We start from the raw sequence: 24,883 nt of genomic DNA, 5'->3' as shown, positions 1-24,883 counted from the left end.
TTATCGAGGACTGGGCAACCCTTCTCCAACATGTGGGTGACAAGGGTGCAGCCTTGGGTCGATGCCTGGGACCAGGCAGAGGAGAACGTGGCGCTTGCGACCCCTGCACACACGGAGGCTTCGTACAGGGCGTACCTGAGCTGGTACCAACCTCAGACTCGTTGCCGCTTGATATATGCTGACATGCAACCACAGCCGCATGTTGCGACAGCACAGGATGGGTACGCACGACATAGGAATGAAGCATTAGCTGGGGCGGTGAGTCAAAGTTATCATCGCTTTTCAAATACTTTGGATTACAGTGTTAATGTCTTTTTTTTCTTGCTTGCAGTTTGAAATGTGCAGGTTGATGGACTTAGATGCCAGGGCGAATTTGATGAGGATTCGAGGGGGATCTATGATGGATAGGAATGAGCAAGAGTCGGCCTGGACCCGAGTTTCACAAAGAGCTCATTCCATGCTTGAAGCCTTTGGTAGCCGGACTTCGTACGATGACTCGTACGGTTCGTCTCAAGCCTCGACCTCGTCTCCTTGTGGTCCCACACAGCAGCAGTCTTCCCAAGCACCTTATTGCTCTCAGCAGCATTATCCAGGTACGTGAGGATACTTACTAACTTCCTACTTCGAAGCCAACAATTAATTCTCAGTGCATACAGGTGATGCACACCCACCTTACCAACCTCACGGAGGGACTCAGTTTAGTACCATGGCACCAGCTGCAGGGATGTCATTTCAACCAACGGCGACAGCAGAAGGAACGCAAGGTAAATACCTAATCTGTAGCCCGAATTTATAATGTGCTTCTTATCTGTACGAATATTTTAAATAATTTGAACGGTTTACGGGATCGCACCACCAGCTTCCTGATATGGGTCATTCATCGTATCCACCACCACCAGGTACGTATGATGAATATATACCAAAATATATGACTTATAAGACGATGATTAAGATATCTTAATTGCTACTGTATAGGGCCCACACAGGATACCTTTGAGGCGAACTTCGAAGATTGGAGTCGGTTATTTTCTACACCTAACCCGCAGGCCGATACTATCTTCCAGACACCTGTGCCCACCGGACGTCCAGGTAGAGACGTAGGGCTTCCAGAGCGACACACCTACTCTACAGACCACGTCCACGCTCAGCGTAAAAGAGGTCGACATGGCCGGGGTGGCCGGGGTGGTTAGGATGTGCTTCTAGCTGTTTCTGTATTTTTGTTATGGACATGTCATCATGTTATACTTATTTCGTTCTCATACATCACCTATTTCGTTCTCATTTGCGTATGTGTGTGAATTGCTAGCTTATACTTTTCATATTCATATTCTTTACTAATGGTTTTTTATTTGTATCCATATCTAAAACACATTTAATGGGCACAGCGGGCAGGGCAATATGTCGGGGAGCCTGCCGCCCCCCTGCCGGGCGGCAGGCCCCCTGCCGCCCAGTGGAGTGGCGGCAGGGGGCCTGCCGCCCGGCAGGGGGGCGGCAGGCTCCCGCCAGGGGCGTCCGCGCAAATAAATTTTTTTTTACAAATAAGTCCCTACCGCCCTCCTGGGGGCCCCCTGCCGCCCCCAGGAGGGCGGTAGGGGTACAAAACTGTAAATTATAATATTGAAAATATATTTTTGTAAAAAACGAAAATAAAAAATATAAAAATAAAAAAAGCGCCCGTCTTCATTCCGGACTGGGCCTAAACGAACGACGATTCCGGACCGGATCCTATTTCAAACCGGGCTACTTTGTTCCGGCCGGTTTGGAGACCATTCCGGCCCGGTTTGGGTCTAACCGAACGAGGCCCTTTTCGACTGTGGTACTATCTGAAGGAGTGGTTTCAGTTTTGACAAATATAACCTATTATAACTTGAAAAGATGAAGGCGGTCTTGATTGTTGATTATATTAGTAACTCTGCTGAATATACCATACTTTGCACTCTGTTAGTCTTTCAAAACTTTCTTCTTCTTGGGCATTGTATCACTTGCAGATTCTTAATATTTTTCTTATTTTTTAGGATAATTCTGCACGCTGCTGGATCTGTAACGGAAACCACCTTGAAGAAATTCCCGTGCATACAAATTTTCCAGAGTCAAAAGAATTAACAGATGTAAAAATAAATAATTAACTGTTTTCTTCTTTGATGTCCAAGTGTTTTTTCCCTTATAATTGGCTCCTGAATGTGCATGCAGCTATCAGAAGTCTCTAATCAATGCTTTGGTCTTACACTAGCACCTGGAGGACAAATGATTGCTGTGGCATGTTTTAGGCTTCTATATCTGGCACCTTTTTTGCTCAAGTGAACTGTAGTTGTAGGTAAAATTGTATGCATAAGCTGTAAGAATTGATAAACTGTCTTTTTCAGGTCCGTGGTTTGGATCTGAACGTCTTAGGCCAGATGTATCAAGCCAGGTAATACATTTATAGTTCATTATGAAATGTACTAGGATCCTTGTATAAATCTTTTTTGATTTGATATAACATTTAGAAAATGCATTCACATGGTCATAATTGGGTTAATTAAAATAATAGGACACAAAAGCCGGTGGTTGAGTTCATTTGGATTGGTGGTCAATTTGTTGGTATTCCACTAGACAGGAGCATTGTCGCATTGATGTTTGCAAATTGCATTCCACAGTCTACCATCTTATCCTCGAGTAACTTTTTGTGGTGGGGATCTAACATTTTGTGGTCGTTGAAGAAATACGAAAATGTTGAAAAGGGGCTTGCCTTATGGGATGTTGTAGCTGCGCTGCAAGGGTTCAAGAAATATGCACCCACCTTTCTGGAGACTTTGATGGATATGTGGATCTCAGCTTTATTTTCAGGTGATCCACAGTGTGTTTCAATCAATGCTCCATCGTGTTCAAGGCATGACATGCTGCCCAGTGTCAGTTTGCGGAAGCTACACTTACTGAACATAATTTGTAGAAAAGTAATGCTCAGCAATCATGCGCAGCTTGGTCCTGATGCTGAAAATGGTAATGACTCGAAAACTGAGCTCTGGAGCACTCTTTTGACAAGGAGTGAAAGAGAGCTTCGTGAGAGACTGGTGGGTTTCACCTTTGCTGCAGTCCTGAAAAGGACAGCATATTCGTTCAATGGTACCTCTACTGAAAACAGCTGGTTTCCTGTTGGAGTTGCCCAAATGGATTCTTGGGTATCTATGAATGAAGGAGAAGTGCATAACCAGCTCAAGTATCTCAGATCTAGGATCAAAGATCTCGGAAACAGGTATATTTTACTAACTCCATTGATCATCTCTCAACCGTTTTCGTATCGACAAATGTCAACAGACTTGCTAGTTTGCCCACAACATTGAAATGCCATCACGAAATAGTTTTACAGAACTGATTTCCTCCTTCAGGATCAACTCTGCATGTGGATACTCTGTTGAAGAAACCTGCCCCTACTGCTCTGCACCGGTCCACTTCGAGTCGACCGATGTAGCCATCTGCAGAGAAAGTCACACGTTGACGCGGTTCAGGGCGTCCATAATCTTGTGCTCCGTGCCTCCGTCCTGCAGCCGGTGTGGCACTGCGTATGCTGCGGAGGCATGGTCGACAAGCTGCTGCCGCAGTCATTCTTCACCACTAGAACAAAAGGCGCGCTTTGCGCGCCCTATCAGGAGTTCATTGACCATCTAAGTAGAAAGAAACAAGGTAAAATGAAAATATGAAAAGTTAATGAAAAGACAAATCCATTACAAAATCTGCAGCAGCAAAATTTTTATTCCACAAAGTTTGTTCCGCATGTTTGTACCCAGGTAGAATTACAATATATTACAATATCAGGGACATGTCTTGTATAGAGCAAAACACACATGGTATATAGATAGTAGGCAAACAAACAAAAGAAAAGGTGAACACGCATCAAGAAAATATAAGAAAATATTGTAATATAACTCTATGGGATGCCGTAAATTCAAGATCTGACAACAATGTCTCATCAATAGAGAGCTTTAAAGCCGTCAGATTCTTCGTTCAAAAGCTCGCTACAGTAATATTACAAAACTAATCATCACAGTCTAGAAACCAAGTAGAAAAAATTCTACCTTTTCATTCAACTTTTACTGAAAGCCTTAGGTGATTTGATAACGCCAGCAACAGACAAGCTAAAAACCTGATACCTTCCAAAGCAAGATACCCAATTGCCATAGTTTATTAGATTTGCAGTTTCTAAACCGTAACAGCTCAGGGACACAAAGCAACATAAAGCACGAAAGAACTTATAAAATAAATTATCATGAAAGTCTGCATTCTTTGATGCAAAGCTTATAGGAAAATTTTATCATGACTTCATGAATATACTAAGATATGAGTTTGTAGCTCCTAAAATATTAAATTATGGTTTTCAGGGGATTAATGGTACTCTATAAAAGTGAGGGAAATACAACGGGTGATGATGGATGAACACAAGCACAGGTAAACAGTAAAATGACGTAGCTCAAATATAAGTAGAAATAGGAGCCTTGTAAACACAATCTGAACTAAAAGTGGTATAATGACCACACTCCTGCAAGTCTGAAGAGGGGAAGAAAATGAAGATGCATGATCTCTTTAGGAGCCAACCCAAAGTAGTTCATTATTTAAAGTTCACTGAGAAATGGATACATGTGTAGCTTCTTTTCACTATCCACTGCTACATCATCGATTTCAGGATCCAAGGCAACTTGCAGTGAATCATGCAAACCAAATGACCATTGAAATTAAGACATTCAAAAGAGAAGTAAACAAAAAACACTGCATAAGAGTATAACCTGTACATATTCTTGTAGCCAAATGAATCGACCTGCAGGTTGGACCCTATAAAATGATATAATTTGCATTTTCAGACTGTAGTTAAAACTATCTTTCCAATGCACTCATCTGTGCAAATCAAAATTCTAACATACATAAAATAATCTAATTGGCAAACATAAATAATTATAAATGTACTTAGTGATACTAACTGCATCTACTCCTACAATTGTTATCCAATAATATAATGGATATGAGATCTAGGAATTATGCTTCAGTTAAACCTGGAAATACTTTTTTATGTTCCTGCCATGATTACGGCAATATATGCAGGGAAAAATAAAATCAAGCATAGATCAATGGTAAAATGAAGGGAGAAAAACCTCATCAATTAATTTATTTAATTTGTACGAAAATTGGCGAATCAGAGAGTTTGCTTGTGGTTGTATATGGTGAAATCATCACTCTTGCCTGTGCCCTCTCGGATGATGCAGCTAGACTTAAGACCTGCCTGTACTTGTGGTCACCTACCTGGTGGGGGAGGAGAATATCTTAACTCTTAAGCTCCAAAGCATGAGCACGTCCAAATCAATGGCTGGCGGCGGGAGCTGTGTCACACCCTGAAATTTTTGAATTTCAGGATGTGATTAAAATTAAAAATAAAACAACAATTTTCTCACAATTTTAAAATTTTCTCAACATTTATTTTTTCTTCACAGAGAATTTAGTGTAAAAGAAAATAAATATTGGTTGTTTTTCAAATTAAATGATGTTGTTCTTCTGGTGATGCATTCATGTCACATGCATAGTGTTGTTGAGTGTGAAAACCTTTCAAAACGTGTTCTATCATCAAAAATTCTTCCCGGGAATTTTCCGGAATTTTCTGGATTCTTTTCCCATTTTCCCTAGAGCAAACTCTAATTTTTAGAGGCTCTTCCAAATCTTCTCATGAGCTCCAAATATTTTATTTGAGTTCGTTAGGTCCCAATATATTTCTAGGATTTTTCCTAGAATTTTCGGGCCATTTGGAATATTTTTCGGACTTTAAATATGAATTCTAGATTTTTTTAGAATTATTTTAATTTCGAAAATAATTAATTCCGAAATTTTAAATGGGCTAAGTCTATCAAAAGTGCATAAATCCCTAATGGACCTCAAGGGCCCATTCATGTGTTCCCTAATGGGCTAAAGGCACGTAAAGCCCATTAGCATGGGAGGGAGGTTTAGTACCACATTGCTAGTTGATGTGGGATGGCGAGACTTTTCTCTCTATATATTAAACCAACCTCTCATGGCAACTCCACACAAAAATATAGACTACCCGTAGGGAGGCTCCTTGTTTGGGAATCCCTAAAATAATCTTTTCCCCAGAATCCCACCATCCTCCGCATCCGTGCATCTCCGGTGAAATCCGACGCCACCCCAGTGCTCAGCTCGTTGTCCTCTTCGTCGTGGTGTCTTCCTTCTCGTGAGTCGTCGCCATTTCGCCGTCGACCCCATGCCTTCTTCCTCGACTCCGACGATTTTCTTCTTCTCCGGTGAGCAACTTCCTCCGTCTTTTCTTCCCTCTCTCTCGCTCTGCTCCGCTCGGTCTTGTTCGCCGTCGCCGCCATCCGCCATGCGCCGCCGCGAGCTCCGCTCCGCCCGCTCTAGCTCTGCGCCGCCGCCAGCCCACCCCAATCCACTCCCGCCGTCCGATTTAGATCCAGCGGCCCAGATCTAATATGACCCGAGTCAACTAAACCAAATACCGTTCAACCGTGGTCATTTTTGCAAATAAACCCCTCCGTTTTTCCAAAATCAACCCTCCGTCCATCGCAGTTCAAAACTATTTCTGTTTTAGTCCAAATCTTTACGGAAAACACCCTGAGTTTTTCCAAAATAGAACCCGCCATCCTTAGTGCGTAGTTTTGCAAGCTAGCCCCTGAAGTTTTAGGTTTAATTATGTTTAGGTCCCTGGTTTCTTCAGATCTAGCCCCTGGAAGCCCTGTTTCTTCACAAATAAGCCCCTAGAACCTTGTTTTAGCCATATCTTTCACGTTTCAACTCCGTTTTCAGCGATTCTTGCGCTCACGTGATCCTTGCAACGTGTGCGATAGCTTTATAACCTTTTTATCCTCTGTGAGCACATTTTGTTGTGTCTTACAAATCTTTTCTGTTAGTCCTTAACCTTTTTAGTTAATCACAACTAGATCTCTGAAGCACCGTTTAGTCTATAGAATCGCCGTTTTAGCTCTGTTTTCCGCATTTCTTGCGCTTTCGTAACCGTAACAGCGAGCCTTGTCTTTTAGTATGTTCTTTTTAAGTTTTTTTTCTTTGTATTGGTGTATTGTTCTTAGTTGTACTTGTTGTTTTGCTTTGTATGGTTGCTCGTTGTTTGCTCCGAGTAGAAGGATCGCTGTCTGAAGATTGAAGATCAAGAGTTTCAAGTGAGCAAAAGCTGAAGAGCAGTAAGAGTAGCTTTTCGTTGGAGAAAGGCAAGTGACCCTAACCATACTTCTATCTATGCTTTATTTACAAGAGTACTATGATTTAATTGGAACATGGAGAACCACCCAAGAAAACCGTACAACCACAATACTAATGGGCTCTGGTCTTGGCTGAGTAATTAGATGAACTATATGTTGTGTTGGGGTTGTTCTGCTTGGTGGTTATGAGTTTGTGTTGTGGAGCGGGTGAAGGAAGCTGCGTCTTCTGAGGGACCGCACGGCAGGGACCAACACATACATATAGGGATTCTTTGTAAATGCCTCGTAGCGTCCCTATGCAATCACACCTCGGAAGTGTGGTATTGTGCCTAGCTAGCACATTGCGTGGTTGGGTTTAAAGTTCTTCGGAACTTTTACGCGAATTGTGGTGAAAGTGTACAACCTCTGCAGAGTTAAAACTAACCGGTTAGCCGTGCTCACGGTCAAGAGCGGCTTGGACCCTCACATGATTAATAAACTTAAAGATGGATTTAAATCATTTTCTGGTTTTTTTCTTGTGGCCTTGCTGAGTACCAACCATAAGTGTACTCACCCTTGCTTACTGCTGCTCAGAAGGAGAAAGTTATGGTGGAGTCTATTGAAGTTGTTGCTGAGTTCTAGGCGTACGCAACCCCCAGTCGATTGCCTGTGAAGTTTGGAGTCTCCGTTTCCAGGATAAGCTGTAAACTCTAATAGTCTTTTAATTGTTTTAGTTTTTCTTTTTCGTGATACTGTACTGATTATTCACTTATGATGTCTCTATATGTATGAAACTTGATCCTGGCATACATATAGTTATGCATTCGGTTTTGTCCTTAAAACCGGGTGTGACAGAAGTGGTATCAGAGCTGTATCGACTGTAGGACGCAAGCCTAGATAGCAATGGTCGCTTCCTAAGGCCTTTTATGTCACCAAAACAATTCCTACCTTATCCTTGACCTCTTTGGTGAATATTCTCACTCCTTAACTATTTTTCTTTCCTCAGTCAACCTTGACTCTCTCTTTATTTGCACTTCATTGTTTTGCAAATGTTAGATCCTCAACACTGTCTATTTATTTATTTTCCTAGATCACTCCTTGATTTTGATCATACCTCCCCTTTGATGTATGATTTTCCAATTTCATCCAGCTCACCTCCTTTTGATATGCTGGTGAAATTGCTCCTCAAAATTCTTTTAACTCATTTTTTTGGATCTATCTTTCCTTTGCTTTATTCACAATCTGCTTAGTGCCTCTCCGTTCTTTCTAAATAAATGCCGCTTTGGATTCATCCCTTGATTCTTGATTCCAAAGTATCTCTTCTGATTCAAAAAAAATAGATGATCCGCAACATTTATCCTAATGTTTGTCTATCCAAATCATCTGAAGAATGTGACCGCTAGTTCATCATGTGGAGCCAAGTCGAAGCAATTGGATACTATACCACCTGCTCATATTTCTGTTCATGTTGGTTGAAGAATTCAGAGCACTACCATAGAATCAAGCCTGAGCAAAGTTATGACACTCTCACTGCCACTACAATCATGAAGGTGATGTCAACGCTGAACAAGTTGAAGGAGGCATGTGTCATCAACAACGAAGCTAGAAGATATAACCATGCTTAGGAGTACCCTTTGAAGCCCTATTAATAACGTTTAGCATCGTCTTTGACTATGTTGACTGGTGGAATTCAGTGTTTGCATGATGATGCTTGACTTTATGACCATGTCTGATTCGTTTCTTTGTAATGATTGTTGGTGTATTGTGGGTCTTCTACCTACAATGACATCAGTTGTCTAGCTGGGTTCTTGTGTACCTCCCACCTCCTTGTTATCCTCTGTCATTCTACCCAATCTTTTAGAGGATGTCCAGAAAGGAGTTCATGGCAACACTCGTCTACAATAATCAACAAATGAAAGAAACTGAAGACAAGAATGTTCTCTTCTCCTTGCAGTTACCCCATGTCTTTCTCCCGTCCATCTTTATTTATTTAAGTTGTGACCACCAAGAGCTGTTGAAAAGGATATCATGGACTTTGCCTTGTTAATTCGATCTTTTTTTTTTCATTCTCTCTACTGACCTCATCCTTACCACGCAACTAGATGGTGAGTCCCAACAGAAAGGAGAAAGAAGACCTCAACATCCCAGCACAAACTCAGGGAGTACAAACAATGGTTCCAACCAGGGTCAATATCCAACAACATGTTACAGAGCAAGCCTCATTTCCTAGGAGCCACAACCCTGTTAGCAGGGATAATCAAGTCCCAACCGGCCTGCCAGCGTTTGAAAAAGAGAAGCTATTAGCTATGCAAGCTCGTGTCCTACAAGGAAGGTTGCAGTCTACAACAACATCCTCGAATAACATGGAGATGACCAAGACAGAAGTCCCCACTGGACCAGTGAAGAGGCAAGTAGCTGAAGCATGGAACAATGAAAAGCGTAAGAGAAACTATGAAGCACCAAAGCCACAGATAAAGGAACAACATGAGATTAGTAAGACTTCAGAAAAGTGCCAATGTTGTGAGCATTATGGCCGTCGATGTCTACAAGAAGATAGCTTAATGACAGCAGAAGCAAGGCAACGTTATCATTCAGATATCAATAGAAAGTTATCTATGCATGTTCCAAACCTAGAAGGAGTTACTCAAGCTGAAGATAGAAATCCGACTATAAACCTCGAGGATTGGACTATCACTTTCAAAGAGTTTCAGCCTAAAAGAAGCAAGCAGTCCAAGAAACAAATTGGTAAAGCAAGCCAAGAGAAGATGGAGTTACCACAACCATTGGCAGATAGAGGTGTTCAATCCAGTTCCAACCAATTACAACCTGAAGTGGTTCAACCTCCATATGACAACTCTATCAAGTAGAATCCAGCCACACAAGTCATTCCACCAAGAGTTGAGGTAGAGCAGAAAAGTAGTCGGGATGGACGTATTAAAAGAGTAATGTGCTATAAATGTGGTGAAAAGGGCCATTATGCCAATAGATGTCCCACAAAACGAGAAAGTCGAAATGGGTATGCTAGATGGGCCAACAGAGCTAAGGAAAGAATGGATAGCTAAAGAATGAGTATCCATGAAGTGTTTGGTGTGAGTTGCAAAAAAAAAAATGCATGTTTGAGGACATATTGTAAGAAGGAATGATCAGGAAGACAGTTAATGTGTCGGATGCTACCCACCTAAACCTTTGTCTCTTGTTAACCTTGTGAATCTCGGGACAAGATTCTTTTTAAGGGGGTAGTTCTGTCACACCCTGAAATTTTTGAATTTCAGGATGTGATTAAAATTAAAAATAAAACAACAATTTTATCACAATTTTAAAATTTTCTCAACATTTATTTTTTCTTCACAGAGAATTTAGTGTAAAAGAAAATAAATATTGGTTGTTTTTCAAATTAAATGATGTTGTTCTTCTGGTGATGCATTCATGTCACATGCATAGTGTTGTTGAGTGTGAAAACCTTTCAAAACGTGTTCTATCATCAAAAATTCTTCCCGGGAATTTTCCGGATTTTTCTGGATTCTTTTCCCATTTTCCCTAGAGCAAACTCTAATTTTTAGAGGCTTTTCCAAATCTTCTCATGAGCTCCAAATATTTTATTTGAGTTCGTTAGGTCCCAATATATTTCTAGGATTTTACCTAGAATTTTCGGGCCATTTGGAATATTTTTCGGACTTTAAATATGAATTCTAGATTTTTCTAGAATTATTTTAATTTCGAAAATAATTAATTCCGAAATTTTAAATGGGCTAAGTCTATCAAAAGTGCATAAATCCCTAATGGACCTCAAGGGCCCATTCATGTGTTCCCTAATGGGCTAAAGGCACGTAAAGCCCATTAGCATGGGAGGGAGGTTTAGTACCACATTGCTAGTTGATGTGGGATGGCGAGACTTTTCTCTCTATATATTAAACCAACCTCTCATGGCAACTCCACACAAGAATATAGACTACCCGTAGGGAGGCTCCTTGTTTGGGAATCCCTAAAATAATCTTTTCCCCAGAATCCCACCATCCTCCGCATCCGTGCATCTCCGGTGAAATCCGACGCCACCCCAGTGCTCAGCTCGTTGTCCTCTTCGTCGTGGTGTCTTCCTTCTCGTGAGTCGTCGCCATTTCGCCGTCGACCCCATGCCTTTTTCCTCGACTCCGACGATTTTCTTCTTCTCCGGTGAGCAACTTCCTCCGTCTTTTCTTCCCTCTCTCTCGCTCTGCTCCGCTCGGTCTTGTTCGCCGTCGCCGCCATCCGCCATACGCCGTCGCGAGCTCCGCTCCGCCCGCTCTAGCTCTGCGCCGCCGCCAGCCCACCCCAATCCACTCCCGCCGTCCGATTTAGATCCAGCGGCCCAGATCTAATATGACCCGAGTCAACTAAACCAAATACCGTTCAACCGTGGTCATTTTTGCAAATAAACCCCTCCGTTTTTCCAAAATCAACCCTCCGTCCATCGCAGTTCAAAACTATTTCTGTTTTAGTCCAAATCTTTACGGAAAACACCCTGAGTTTTTCCAAAATAGAACCCGCCATCCTTAGTGCGTAGTTTTGCAAGCTAGCCCCTGAAGTTTTAGGTTTAATTATGTTTAGGTCCCTGGTTTCTTCAGATCTAGCCCCTGGAAGCCCTGTTTCTTCACAAATAAGCCCCTAGAACCTTGTTTTAGCCATATCTTTCACGTTTCAACTCCGTTTTCAGCGATTCTTGCGCTCACGTGATCCTTGCAACGTGTGCGATAGCTTTATAACCTTTTTATCCTCTGTGAGCACATTTTGTTGTGTCTTACAAATCTTTTCTGTTAGTCCTTAACCTTTTTAGTTAATCACAACTAGATCTCTGAAGCACCGTTTAGTCTATAGAATCGCCGTTTTAGCTCTGTTTTCCGCATTTCTTGCGCTTTCGTAACCGTAACAGCGAGCCTTGTCTTTTAGTATGTTCTTTTTGAGTTTTTTTCTTTGTATTGGTGTATTGTTCTTAGTTGTACTTGTTGTTTTGCTTTGTATGGTTGCTCGTTGTTTGCTCCGAGTAGAAGGATCGCTGTCTGAAGATTGAAGATCAAGAGTTTCAAGTGAGCAAAAGCTGAAGAGCAGTAAGAGTAGATTTTTGTTGGAGAAAGGCAAGTGACCCTAACCATACTTCTATCTATGCTTTATTTACAAGAGTACTATGATTTAATTGGAACATGGAGAACCACCCAAGAAAACCGTACAACCACAATACTAATGGGCTCTGGTCTTGGCTGAGTAATTAGATGAACTATATGTTGTGTTGGGGTTGTTCTGCTTGGTGGTTATGAGTTTGTGTTGTGGAGCGGGTGAAGGAAGCTGCGTCTTCTGAGGGACCGCACGGCAGGGACCAACACATACATATAGGGATTCTTTGTAAATGCCTCGTAGCGTCCCTATGCAATCACACCTCGGAAGTGTGGTATTGTGCCTAGCTAGCACATTGCGTGGTTGGGTTTAAAGTTCTTCAGAACTTTTACGCGAATTGTAGTGAAAGTGTACAACCTCTGCAGAGTTAAAACTAACCGGTTAGCCGTGCTCACGGTCAAGAGCGGCTTGGACCCTCACATGATTAATAAACTTAAAGATGGATTTAAATCATTTTCTGGTTTTTTTCTTGTGGCCTTGCTGAGTACCAACCATAAGTGTACTCACCCTTGCTTACTGCTGCTCAGAAGGAGAAAGTTATGGTGGAGTCTATTGAAGTTGTTGCTGAGTTCTAGGCGTACGCAACCCCCAGTCGATTGCCTGTGAAGTTTGGAGTCTCCGTTTCCAGGATAAGCTGTAAACTCTGATAGTCTTTTAATTGTTTTAGTTTTTCTTTTTCGTGATACTGTACTGATTATTCACTTATGATGTCTCTATATGTATGAAACTTGATCCTGGCATACATATAGTTATGCATTCGGTTTTGTCCTTAAAACCGGGTGTGACAGAAGTGGTATCAGAGCTGTATCGACTGTAGGACGCAAGCCTAGATAGCAATGGTCGCTTCCTAAGGCCTTTTATGTCACCAAAACAATTCCTACCTTATCCTTGACCTCTTTGGTGAATATTCTCACTCCTTAACTATTTTTCTTTCCTCAGTCAACCTTGACTCTCTCTTTATTTGCACTTCATTGTTTTGCAAATGTTAGATCCTCAACACTGTCTATTTATTTATTTTCCTAGATCACTCCTTGATTTTGATCATACCTCCCCTTTGATGTATGATTTTCCAATTTCATCCAGCTCACCTCCTTTTGATATGCTGGTGAAATTGCTCCTCAAAATTCTTTTAACTCATTTTTTTGGATCTATCTTTCCTTTGCTTTATTCACAATCTGCTTAGTGCCTCTCCGTTCTTTCTAAATAAATGCCGCTTTGGATTCATCCCTTGATTCTTGATTCCAAAGTATCTCTTCTGATTCAAAAAAAATAGATGATCCGCAACATTTATCCTAATGTTTGTCTATCCAAATCATCTGAAGAATGTGACCGCTAGTTCATCATGTGGAGCCAAGTCGAAGCAATTGGATACTATACCACCTGCTCATATTTCTGTTCATGTTGGATGAAGAATTCAGAGCACTACCATAGAATCAAGCCTGAGCAAAGTTATGACACTCTCACTGCCACTACAATCATGAAGGTGATGTCAACGCTGAACAAGTTGAAGGAGGCATGTGTCATCAACAACGAAGCTAGAAGATATAACCATGCTTAGGAGTACCCTTTGAAGCCCTATTAACAACGTTTAGCATCGTCTTTGACTATGTTGACTGGTGGAATTCAGTGTTTGCATGATGATGCTTGACTTTATGACCATGTCTGATTCGTTTCTTTGTAATGATTGTTGGTGTATTGTGGGTCTTCTACCTACAATGACATCAGTTGTCTAGCTGGGTTCTTGTGTACCTCCCACCTCCTTGTTATCCTCTGTCATTCTACCCAATCTTTTAGAGGATGTCCAGAAAGGAGTTCATGGCAACACTCGTCTACAATAATCAACAAATGAAAGAAACTGAAGACAAGAATGTTCTCTTCTCCTTGCAGTTACCCCATGTCTTTCTCCCGTCCATCTTTATTTATTTAAGTTGTGACCACCAAGAGCTGTTGAAAAGGATATCATGGACTTTGCCTTGTTAATTCGATCTTTTTTTTTCATTCTCTCTACTGACCTCATCCTTACCACGCAACTAGATGGTGAGTCCCAACAGAAAGGAGAAAGAAGACCTCAACATCCCAGCACAAACTCAGGGAGTACAAACAATGGTTCCAACCAGGGTCAATATCCAACAACATGTTACAGAGCAAGCCTCATTTCCTAGGAGCCACAACCCTGTTAGCAGGGATAATCAAGTCCCAACCGGTCTGCCAGCATTTGAAAAAGAGAAGCTATTAGCTATGCAAGCTCGTGTCCTACAAGGAAGGTTGCAGTCTACAACAACATCCTCGAATAACATGGAGATGACCAAGACAGAAGTCCCCACTGGACCAGTGAAGAGGCAAGTAGCTGAAGCATGGAACAATGAAAAGCGTAAGAGAAACTATGAAGCACCAAAGCCACAGATAAAGGAACAACATGAGATTAGTAAGACTTCAGAAAAGTGCCAATGTTGTGAGCATTATGGCCGTCGATGTCTACAAGAAGATAGCTTAATGACAGCAGAAGCAAGGCAATGTTATCATTCAGATATCAATAGAAAGTTATCTATGCATGTTCCAAACCTAGAAGGAGTTACTCAAGCTGAAGATAGAAATCCGACTATAAACCTCGAGGATTGGACTATCACTTTCAAAGAGTTTCAGCCTAAAAGAAGCAAGCAGTCCAAGAAACAAATTGGTAAAGCAAGCCAAGAGAAGATGGAGTTACCACAACCATTGGCAGATAGAGGTGTTCAATCCAGTTCCAACCAATTACAACCTGAAGTGGTTCAACCTCCATATGACAACTCTATCAAGAAGAATCCAGCCACACAAGTCATTCCACCAAGAGTTGAGGTAGAGCAGAAAAGTAGTCGGGATGGACGTATTAAAAGAGTAATGTGCTATAAATGTGGTGAAAAGGGCCATTATGCCAATAGATGTCCCACAAAACGAGAAAGTCGAAATGGGTATGCTAGATGGGCCAACAGAGCTAAGGAAAGAATGGATAGCTAAAGAATGAGTATCCATGAAGTGTTTGGTGTGAGTTGCAAAAAAAAAATGCATGTTTGAGGACATATTGTAAGAAGGAATGATCAGGAAGACAGTTAATGTGTCGGATGCTACCCACCTAAACCTTTGTCTCTTTCTAACCTTGTGAATCTCGGGACGAGATTCTTTTTAAGGGGGTAGTTCTGTCACACCCTGAAATTTTTGAATTTCAGGATGTGATTAAAATTAAAAATAAAACAACAATTTTCTCACAATTTTAAAATTTTCTCAACATTTATTTTTTCTTCACAGAGAATTTAGTGTAAAAGAAAATAAATATTGGTTGTTTTTCAAATTAAATGATGTTGTTCTTCTGGTGATGCATTCATGTCACATGCATAGTGTTGTTGAGTGTGAAAACCTTTCAAAACGTGTTCTATCATCAAAAATTCTTCCCGGGAATTTTCCGGAATTTTCTGGATTCTTTTCCCATTTTCCCTAGAGCAAACTCTAATTTTTAGAGGCTCTTCCAAATCTTCTCATGAGCTCCAAATATTTTATTTGAGTTCGTTAGGTCCCAATATATTTCTAGGATTTTTCCTAGAATTTTCGGGCCATTTGGAATATTTTTCAGACTTTAAATATGAATTCTAGATTTTTCTAGAATTATTTTAATTTCGAAAATAATTAATTCCGAAATTTTAAATGGGCTAAGTCTATCAAAAGTGCATAAATCCCTAATGGACCTCAAGGGCCCATTCATGTGTTCCCTAATGGGCTAAAGGCACGTAAAGCCCATTAGCATGGGAGGGAGGTTTAGTACCACATTGCTAGTTGATGTGGGATGGTGAGACTTTTCTCTCTATATATTAAACCAACCTCTCATGGCAACTCCACACAAAAATATAGACTACCCGTAGGGAGGCTCCTTGTTTGGGAATCCCTAAAATAATCTTTTCCCCAGAATCCCACCATCCTCCGCATCCGTGCATCTCCGGTGAAATCCGACGCCACCCCAGTGCTCAGCTCGTTGTCCTCTTCGTCGTGGTGTCTTCCTTCTCGTGAGTCGTCGCCATTTCGCCGTCGACCCCATGCCTTCTTCCTCGACTCCGACGATTTTCTTCTTCTCCGGTGAGCAACTTCCTCCGTCTTTTCTTCCCTCTCTCTCGCTCTGCTCCGCTCGGTCTTGTTCGCCGTCGCCGCCATCCGCCATGCGCCGCCGCGAGCTCCGCTCCGCCCGCTCTAGCTCTGCGCCGCCGCCAGCCCACCCCAATCCACTCCCGCCGTCCGATTTAGATCCAGCGGCCCAGATCTAATATGACCCGAGTCAACTAAACCAAATACCGTTCAACCGTGGTCATTTTTGCAAATAAACCCCTCCGTTTTTCCAAAATCAACCCTCCGTCCATCGCAGTTCAAAACTATTTCTGTTTTAGTCCAAATCTTTACGGAAAACACCCTGAGTTTTTCCAAAATAGAACCCGCCATCCTTAGTGCGTAGTTTTGCAAGCTAGCCCCTGAAGTTTTAGGTTTAATTATGTTTAGGTCCCTGGTTTCTTCAGATCTAGCCCCTGGAAGCCCTGTTTCTTCACAAATAAGCCCCTAGAACCTTGTTTTAGCCATATCTTTCACGTTTCAACTCCGTTTTCAGCGATTCTTGCGCTCACGTGATCCTTGCAACGTGTGCGATAGCTTTATAACCTTTTTATCCTCTGTGAGCACATTTTGTTGTGTCTTACAAATCTTTTCTGTTAGTCCTTAACCTTTTTAGTTAATCACAACTAGATCTCTGAAGCACCGTTTAGTCTATAGAATCGCCGTTTTAGCTCTGTTTTCCGCATTTCTTGCGCTTTCGTAACCGTAACAGCGAGCCTTGTCTTTTAGTATGTTCTTTTTGAGTTTTTTTTCTTTGTATTGGTGTATTGTTCTTAGTTGTACTTGTTGTTTTGCTTTGTATGGTTGCTCGTTGTTTGCTCCGAGTAGAAGGATCGCTGTCTGAAGATTGAAGATCAAGAGTTTCAAGTGAGCAAAAGCTGAAGAGCAGTAAGAGTAGCTTTTCGTTGGAGAAAGGCAAGTGACCCTAACCATACTTCTATCTATGCTTTATTTACAAGAGTACTATGATTTAATTGGAACATGGAGAACCACCCAAGAAAACCGTACAACCACAATACTAATGGGCTCTGGTCTTGGCTGAGTAATTAGATGAACTATATGTTGTGTTGGGGTTGTTCTGCTTGGTGGTTATGAGTTTGTGTTGTGGAGCGGGTGAAGGAAGCTGCGTCTTCTGAGGGACCGCACGGCAGGGACCAACACATACATATAGGGATTCTTTGTAAATGCCTCGTAGCGTCCCTATGCAATCACACCTCGGAAGTGTGGTATTGTGCCTAGCTAGCACATTGCGTGGTTGGGTTTAAAGTTCTTCGGAACTTTTACGCGAATTGTGGTGAAAGTGTACAACCTCTGCAGAGTTAAAACTAACCGGTTAGCCGTGCTCACGGTCAAGAGCGGCTTGGACCCTCACATGATTAATAAACTTAAAGATGGATTTAAATCATTTTCTGGATTTTTTCTTGTGGCCTTGCTGAGTACCAACCATAAGTGTACTCACCCTTGCTTACTGCTGCTCAGAAGGAGAAAGTTATGGTGGAGTCTATTGAAGTTGTTGCTGAGTTCTAGGCGTACGCAACCCCCAGTCGATTGCCTGTGAAGTTTGGAGTCTCCGTTTCCAGGATAAGCTGTAAACTCTGATAGTCTTTTAATTGTTTTAGTTTTTCTTTTTTGTGATACTGTACTGATTATTCACTTATGATGTCTCTATATGTATGAAATTTGATCCTGGCATACATATAGTTATGCATTCGGTTTTGTCCTTAAAACCGGGTGTGACAAGCTGGGGCGATTGCAGCTCTAAAAACTAAAGCATTTCCTCTGCGCTACGTGGAGCTTCAAAGGGCCACCCCTGTTTCCATGGCCAGCAGCAGATCTAGAGGGAAGCGGTGGCCGGTGGGCGGATATGAGTTGTTACAAAGAGGGGTGAAGTAAATTAAAGGGCTGAGAGAGGACAAAGGAATACGACACCACCGAGTCGCTCCATCCCGCTGGAGGCACGCCGTCGCAGAGGTAGGCCACGAGCAGCGACGGGGGCTGCTGCAAGCAACGGCGGGGGTGGGGGAAGATAGATAAAAGAAGAGTTGTTGCATTATCCAATGTCTAGCGATACTTCAGGAGCGGGCAGCGGGTGCGCACCATCGGAGGCAGGGAGTAGATAGAGGGAGGAGACTTTGGGGAATCCCTTGTGGATGAGGCTGCGCCGCCGCCGCTTTCCATCTCCAGACTCCGTGCTGCCTGGACCAGGGAAAGAGAGGGGCTAAGAAAACTGATGAGAACAGGGGAGAGATAAACGGGGGAGGGGACAGCTTATGTGGGCTCGTCGGCGAGGCCGCGCCTTCCGCCGCCGCCGCCCTCTGTTTCTGAGAATAAATTCGAGAGGGGCTCTGCAGCATTCAACAAATGAGAAAAGAGAGGGGAGGGGGTCGTGTGGGGCCTACGGATGAGGAGGGGAGATGATAGCAAGTGGCTGTAACACTCAGGTGTTAATCCACTACTTAATTAAATTAATTACGGTCATTAGTTTCAAACCGTGCGACAAAGCACCAAAAATTGTTTCTGTCAGCCTGGGCCAGTTCAGCCCGGACCGGTCTGACCGGTATGGACGACCGGTCTAGCCCGAGTTGGTCGGGTTGGGCTCCACAGCATTTAAATCACACTCTCTCTCTCTTCTCCCCACCATCTCCCTCACCCTCCCCGTGCTCAGCCCGAGCTCAGGCTCTCCCCCTCCCATGTTCTCCTCCAAACCCTAGAACCCAAAACCTCCCCTCCATTTGATTCCAAGGCCTAGAATGGATCAAATCGGCGTGGGAAAGCTTCATCTCCTTGATTCCTTCCCTTGGGTGCTATGGATTCAAGCTCTCCACGGGGGAAAGCTTCTCTAAGGTATTTTGCTTGATATGGATCGATCTCTTGTTCTAGCTAGTTTTAGGTGATTTCCCTCTGGTCAAAAGCATCCACATGAACCCCTGAACTAGATCCTAGAAGGTATTTGGCGTTGGTGGGCGATTTTCACCGCACCAAGGTTCCTAGGTTCTGGTCTGGCTAAGACCGGTTGGACCGGTCGGAGGGACCGGTTTGACCGGTGTCACGGTAGGTTCGGTAGGACCGGTCTGACCGGTCTGATGGACCGGTCTGACCGGTGGAGTGTTGGCTGAGAAGGTGAAAGTCGGGGTAGTTGGTACAATTGGTTAGAAATTATTTTGGGTATTAGTTACTTATAATTTTTATAACTCATGCATGCATTCTCATGTCATATGCATATGCACATGTGTAGCAGCCGCGGCAGAGGAGGTCGTGTACGAGGTGGTTGCGGAGCCGCAGGAGCCGCAGGGGCCAGCCCCGCAGGAGGAGGTTCACGGGGAGTCGGCCCAAGGCCCAACTCATCCTAGTGTTGAGCAGCAGACGCAAAGCAAGCCCCGGTGCAACTCCTATTATTTCAAATTATAACACCTATATATGTCTTTACTACTTGTGCATTAGGTGTAGGAATTTCTTGGAACCCTAGCTGCATGATCCCTATGTTTCCTCGAGTTTATACTAGTATATATAGGACGATAGAAGTGCTATGCTAAATAGTTCTCGGTAGAAGACGAGTGACCTCTTACCACTCGCGAGATATAGGATGTTTAGAAGTCGAGTAATTCCCGGTTACTCGCGAGATACAAGGTATAGTCTTATTCCAGTACATGAGTTGTGAAATTGATACGCAATGAATGGAGAATTGAGACCGGACGGGGAATGATGATGTATAGGTATGACAGCAGGACAGGGTTCCTGGGTGTCTTAGTCCCGTCTGTGTCGGTTAAGGACCGAGCTGTTGTTGGCCCTGCTGATCATGTTTGAACTGTACTAACCGTATACCGAGAGTAGGAGGTAGTCGAAACCGGTAAGCCGAGTACTGCCTTGTTTCGAAAGTATAGGAACCCGCACCCAACTCCTGGGGCGAGTCGAGTAGTCGCGGAGAATTGAGATGCATATGTTTACTTTTGGTGGTCTCACGTTGAGCTCGGCTGACCATATGTCGTTGGGCTGGTTCCTGTAGTTCGAGGCGGGGAGGAGAATGGTTGGCATGTATAGTCCGACGGGGCAAATACGTGCCGTGTTGGTTAGGTCCACCTTGCAAGGTTAAATCGGATCGATTCGCCGTCAGTCGCTCTCGGATATGAGCACCTTGATCACCGAGTCGCAGCGTAGTGCGAGTAGGGATGATAAGTGATTAATATAAGGTTTCTCTATATTGATTTTATACCTGTTGCTCCACCATGTTTGCTATAGATAGTTTATGCTAATGATAGATCATGGTTAGATTATATATACAATCTGGGCTAAAATCATGAAAGTAAGGACTTACTTTAGCCGCGGTTTCTGCAAAATGACCACCAGCCAAAAGCATTGCATGTCTAGTTATGTGGGCTAAGTTATACCCACCGGTCGGGTAAGCCTTGCTGAGTATTAGAATACTCAGTGTTTGTTGCCACATTTATTATTACAGGACACCCGGACGTCGACTTCTGCCCCTGTTGTGTCAAGTTCATCTGCCGAGATGCAGATGGGTGGCAGGTTGAGGAGCGGGACCATTAGGTTAGGGCGCTGTCGAGTTGTACACTTGTGGGCTGAGTGTGCAGCCCTTCTGTTTTGCGTAGACCGGTTTGACCGGTCCGTGGGACCGGTCTGACTGGTGGAGTTGGCAGCGTGGTGCCGACCGGTTCGACCGGTTGGGTGGACCGGTCCGACCGGTCGGGGTGGATCAGAACTGATGTAAGCTAGAGTAGTTGTAGGATCTTTGTTTTCGACTTCAGTCATGTCTATGTAAGTGTTAATCTTGTAAATTATTTATGTATTTGAACTCGGTTTGTAAAACTAAATGTTTCATGTCGTGATCACTCTTGTATTTTCAAGTAATGAGTTGCGCTTGTACCATCTGTGCCTACCTTCGCGTGAGACTACCGGTGTTGTTTCGATCGGGCCGTGGGTTGAGAAAGGATCGCCAAATTAAGCCATTAAGATAATACGCCCGATGTGTTTCAAATGACAGCCATTATGCTTAATTAGAGATTTAATTTGACGGTTCCGTCACAGTGGCCAGCCTCACTGCTGTGTGCCACGCGGCCCACGAAGTGCGGAGAGAGCTCCGAGGAGCAGCAGGTTTTAAGAAACCCGATGCAGGCGTCCCCTTTGGACGCCAACCAAGACGAGCTCGACCTGTCTGGACCCGCTGTCCCTCTTTGCCCCTTCTGCGGTGTTCTGCTGCAGAGGTCGGTGCCGGTGTTCCTGCTGTCCACCTCGCCGGCAGCCTCTGTAACCTTAGTAGCTTAGTAAGTAGTACTAGTTTTTCCCTAGTTTGAGGCTGCTTGTGTTAGCTATGAAAATGTAACCCTTTGCCGAAATAAGCACGCCATTCGTGGCACCTGGCACGAATGCTCGTGCTTGGCTTGGTCCGTCATGTAACTTTTTGTAACAATTCTTTTGACCGCTGGTGTAACCCTAAATAAGAGAAGATCGGTGTGCCGCTAAGCATAGCCATGAGCAATAATTGACAAACAAATTGTAATTCTTAAGGCCCTAATAATCATGTACGCCGCCACCGGCCCACCGGCTAGCTTGGCTTCGCTGCAGTCTGGAAGCCTTTTGGCAGTTGCTAGGGAGTCATATAGGTGATATTTTGCTCCACTATATAATTTGAAGTCTTTTATGATATATTTTTTAATACTTAGTAGAATAAGATTTTTTAGCTGAGACGGTTTGTTATAATCCTAGCACGTGTGTTACTACGGCTGATAGTGTGAAGCATTTATTAATTTTATTGGTTTCATATTATCATGATATAATTAAATTTCACATGACAACATCTTGATCAAAATCTTTTGAATAAAATTTTGGCATCTAGCCCTACTTAATACTTTCATACATATCACACATTCCCATCCTAAAAAATTCTCCTATCATGATGCTGGCTGTTGCGACCTTGACTTTAGCAATGACAAGGGTGCCCACCATATTAGCATGCTGCTCGTCCCAACACTATAATTTGATGACCTGCTGATTTACACATACTGGCCTGCTGAGCATTCACGAATGAGCTATTTATATTTAACGTGCTAAAAACTCAATTCAAGCTAAGCAATACCGAGAAGGCAACGTATGGGGTGGAAACCAGGCTGGTGTGCAAACTATGCAAACCAGCGATCAGGACTCTAGAATTCTAATCCAATGGCTACACATAAAGGTGGGTTAGTTTAGCACTTAAACCCTCCCACCAATCCTCTCCTAATTTTACTTTGTGCAAAAACCCCCGTAGGTTTGGTTCTGATCCGCCCTAAACCGGGCACCTCCTGACGCCGCCGCCGCCTGACCCTCCGCCTGCACCTGACCCGCCGCTGCCGCCCCTCCGCCTGCCGCCGCCTGCCGCCCTACGTTGTTTCTGCAAGATTGGCAGTGATTCCTTTGGTTCAGGTGTCGCATCAATCCTGCTTCCTTGTGATGCTTGTCCTAATAAATACAAGTTTAATTACAGTTGATTGTTTAATCTGTGTCTTCAGCTGGTTCTGGTAGGTTCCATGCTTTTGGTGATAAAGCTTGCTCAAAAACTTTATCTTGTTACCATTGCACACACCCTAACACCGGTGCTGCCACTGCCGCCATGGAGGCCGCGACTGCCGGTAGGTTCCAGGCGCAGCGCAGGGCGGCAGGGGGCGGTGTGCGCACGAGCAGGTGGCAGGTCAGGCACATGGTGGCAGCGGCTCAAGCGCAGGGCAGGAGGCGGTGGCGCGGTGCCCGGTTTAGGGCGGATCAGAACCGAACCGACGGGGGGTTTGCACAAAGTAAAATTAGGAGGGGATTGGTGGGAGGGTTTAAGTGCTAAACTAACTCACCTTTATGTGTTGCTATTGGATTAGAATCCTAGAGTCTTGATTGCTAGTTTGCATAGTTTGCACAGCAGCCTGGTTTTCACCCCATATGTTGCCTACTTAGAATCAAGCCAAGCTTCGACCTTATCTGGAACTCGCGAACTCCAAGATCCGAAATTGAGGTATTCCATGAAGCTCTAGTATTTTAGTTTTGCCTTGCATGTGCATGCACTCTGCTACCTCTATTAATTAAGTTTTCAGCCATCAAAAGTTAAAATAATATAGCTGGAGGCGAGTCTTGCATTAGCTAGTGAGCTACTGTGTTGCACAAGCTAAAATAGGTACAAAATAATATTTCCTCTATTATATTTTGATAGTTCTATTTCATCTTGGTACGAAGATCAAGGAGAAGAACTTCACTTATTATCTCATTAATTATGACTCCTCATTTTCGATGTTATCATATTCGTACATTGATATTTTTCCAAGAGAAGTCATTTTGCATGGGAATCGAATGACCATCCGTACTGTTCCAAGATGTCAACTTGTATGCCACTATCGAAATATAATAATTGAATTTTGGAGATAGGGCTATCAAAAGAAAATAGAGGAAATAAAACTAAATATTCAAATATGCTTATCTTTCTATTTATTTATCAAATTAAATTTATCTTTTATTCAATCTCTATGCATAGTTTCATTGCACTATTACAAAGACTATGAACTTGGTAACCGAGTATAACAAGGATGAAACCTATCTCACATCCATGAAACTGTCCCTTATCTCTCCTTGTAGTGATCCTGCCATGTCAACAAATTTGTTGATGTGGCATAACTTTTAATGCCATAAAATTTGTACTAAAACTAGCCTTATATGTGCGTCTCCTTATCTATAATCAATTGCTGTCGTAAAGTCGTTCTGTTGTGGTCTTCATAAAAGTTAAGGGTCTGTTTGGAAAGTTGAAATGCAAAATATAGGAACAGGAAAAAATGCAGGAATCGTGTGGAGTAAAACGTGAAAAACTACAAAATTTTGAAACACAGAAATGAAAAGTTTAGGTCCTTTGGATTTTTAAGAAAGATATGAAAAAATCACAAATGCTAATTAAACAAGATTCCGGCAGTTCGCTCTAATTAAACTAGGTTTACATGCTAATACATGAGAATAAGTTCTTATACATTCCTTTCTCAAATCTCCTCCTTGTTTCTTCCTTTCTTTCTCCCATAATAATCACACCCCTCCTCATCCTCCCCTAATTATTCTTGTTTCTAAAGCCCCACATGTTACTATTTAAATTGACGAGACTTCTCAACGTACGGATTCATCGGCAATAAATCATGAAGCACAGTAACATAGCTAGACCTACTCTTCAGTAGGGCCATCTTGATGAAATACCATAGGAATTTTTCTTTTGGATTCTGTTGGATACTTTTTCCCAATGTTTTGTGAAGGAAAGAAGCCGTTCCGGGATGGAAATTAGTTTTCCTTCGTTCCAAACACCTAAACCAGAAAACTTTCCAAAAAAATCTATTTATTTAATTTTGTTATAAAAACACTCCATTCCAAACTGACCCTAAGAGGCTTAGGCTATCCATACCGAGGGTTTGTATCCGCCCCTA

At 42.8% G+C, this 24,883-nt stretch overlaps 1 long non-coding RNA gene across 2 annotated transcripts; it reads right to left on the bottom strand.

Annotated features, from left to right (window-relative positions):
- Window positions 1-3,804: 3,804 nt before the first annotated feature.
- LOC120712161 lies at window positions 3,805-18,839 on the bottom strand. Of its 2 annotated transcripts, none has more exons than XR_005690728.1 (2): window positions 18,552-18,839; window positions 3,805-4,803 (listed from the first exon to the last, which is right to left on the bottom strand). It is a non-coding gene; the product is annotated as an uncharacterized LOC120712161 (long non-coding RNA). The 2 variants fall into 2 exon arrangements; XR_005690727.1 differs by lacking the exon at window positions 18,552-18,839 and adding an exon at window positions 5,269-5,353.
- Window positions 18,840-24,883: the final 6,044 nt, after the last annotated feature.

Source organism: Panicum virgatum, chromosome 6K, assembly GCF_016808335.1.
Source record: "Panicum virgatum strain AP13 chromosome 6K, P.virgatum_v5, whole genome shotgun sequence".
In the NCBI taxonomy this organism is placed as follows: Eukaryota; Viridiplantae; Streptophyta; class Magnoliopsida; order Poales; family Poaceae; genus Panicum; species Panicum virgatum.
This window is presented reverse-complemented; position numbering and strand designations above follow the sequence as displayed.